The sequence below is a fragment of the Notamacropus eugenii genome, chromosome 6 (genome assembly GCF_028372415.1).
Source record: "Notamacropus eugenii isolate mMacEug1 chromosome 6, mMacEug1.pri_v2, whole genome shotgun sequence".
Taxonomy (NCBI): domain Eukaryota; kingdom Metazoa; phylum Chordata; class Mammalia; order Diprotodontia; family Macropodidae; genus Notamacropus; species Notamacropus eugenii.
Genome location: NC_092877.1, coordinates 176,400,878 through 176,402,750, shown reverse-complemented (window position 1 = coordinate 176,402,750; position 1,873 = coordinate 176,400,878). Strand labels below are relative to the sequence as shown.

The window sequence follows — 1,873 nt, the reverse complement described above, 5'->3', positions numbered from 1 at the left end:
GCATAATAAAGGTTTGTTGCCAGCGGTACCATCTAGTAAAGCTAGTACTTTATTCTTCCATGTGAGTATCAGTCACAGGATAGTCCAACAACATTGGTGGAGGCCAGGCTCCTAAGAGTCGAAAGGAGGGCTCATTTGACAGAGGGCATTGCTACAAGTACTTTATGTGTCTACTTTTTGTTGAGTGAGAAAAGTAAAGCAATTAGTCTTATGTCTGACATATTGCAAGTCCAAACACTTACAAGTTGGCTGAGAGATCTTTTTCACTTTACTTCAGAGACTTAACTGTCAGACAAGAGGTAAGTCTAAAAATTCATATTTACAATCCCATAATTTCTTCAAATGGTCAGTTTCTTTTTATTTTTGACTCACCATTTCCTTTCTTTGTACAAAATAGTGAATAATCATACCCCAGTTGGGAAAAACCAGTGGTTTAGGGTTTAAATAAGTCCTTCTGTCTGGAAGCATCTATTTTGAAAGTTTGGGACTAGCAGCTTTAGCCCCAGCATCTTTGGGTTTGGACTCCACAGGCTTGGCAGTCTTAGAATCACTGGGCTTTGTGACCTTGGCTGCCTTAGGATTGGACCTGGCAGCCTTGGGGCAAGGTTTGGTAACTTTGGGATCAGATTTACTGACCTTGACTGTAGACTTGGTGACCTTGGGGTCAGTAGGCTTGGAGGCCTTGGGGTCAGTGGTTCTGGCAACCTTAGAGTCAGGCTTTGTGATCCTGGGGCCTGGACGTTTGATGCTGACCCCAGAGCCTGGATGCTTTGTGGCCATCTTGTGGCCTGCACGCCAGGCACTGCCCTTGGAGATCTTGGGCCTGAGGAGTCTGGCCTTGGAGGCCTTGGTGTTCAGGGCCTTGATGGCCTCTGCTCGAGCCTTGATGGCTTTGGCCTTGTTGGCCTGCGTCTTCTTCAGCCTTTCTTGTTGTATTTCTTGGCAAAATGCATGTTTCTAGGAAACCTGAGGTCAACCCCTTTCAGAGACTCATATCTCTGGGACCTAGGTTTCTTGATGCCATTTCTGTGCCATTTCCGTGACTAGTTGTGGGTGGTATGGTTCCTAGACTTGGCCATCTTCACACTGCAGCCTGCACTACCAGGAGCTCCACCCAAATCATCAGTTTCAAAAAGGAATTATTAATATCTATGTTACTTGGAAAGAGGTTTCAGGCCAAGTGCTCCAGGAATGTGTACTTGGCATATTTCTGTAAAAGATTTTAATAAATGACTTGGATAAAAGTGTACAGAACATGCTTATTAAATTTTCAGATAATATCAAGCTAAGAAGGAGTAACTAACAAGCTGAATATCAGGTCTCAAAAACTTGCAAACATTGTAGAGAGCTAAGTGAGATCCAGCAGCTTGAAATTAAGCAGATATAAATGTAAAATCTTAAATGGGCTCAAAAAATCAATTTCACTAGTACTGTCTATATTTTTCCATCAAGATAGATACCACAGAGAATAAGTATAATGCGAAATGTGAAAGAGCAGCAAAATTGTCATTACACTATGATACAAACTGTAGGAAAAATAGGATGAAATGTATGAAAATCAAGAAAGAAACTAAAAGCCCAGACAGAGGCATTACAATATAGGTGAGCACATCACTTATCCAGGTATCTGATGAAACTTTCTCTTTGTCAAATGACCAAAAACCAATAATTCTTTGACTTTATTCAATGATGCTTTCCTCTTCCTAAAGGGAACAAAGAGGAACAAACAAGGAGACTCTATTCCGATTGCTCTCCTAAAATCAAAGGTCAATGCAAAAGTGTGCCTTATTCTTCTCTAACATGAATTCTGAGATGGAATTTTCACTGCTTCCCAAGTTCCCATTACTTTGTCCAAGTAACCACTTCATGCTTG

At 41.3% G+C, this 1,873-nt stretch overlaps 1 pseudogene; it reads right to left on the bottom strand.

The window, feature by feature from the left end:
- Positions 1-468: 468 nt before the first annotated feature.
- Positions 469-1,079, bottom strand: LOC140511034 (uncharacterized; annotated as a pseudogene).
- Positions 1,080-1,873: the final 794 nt, after the last annotated feature.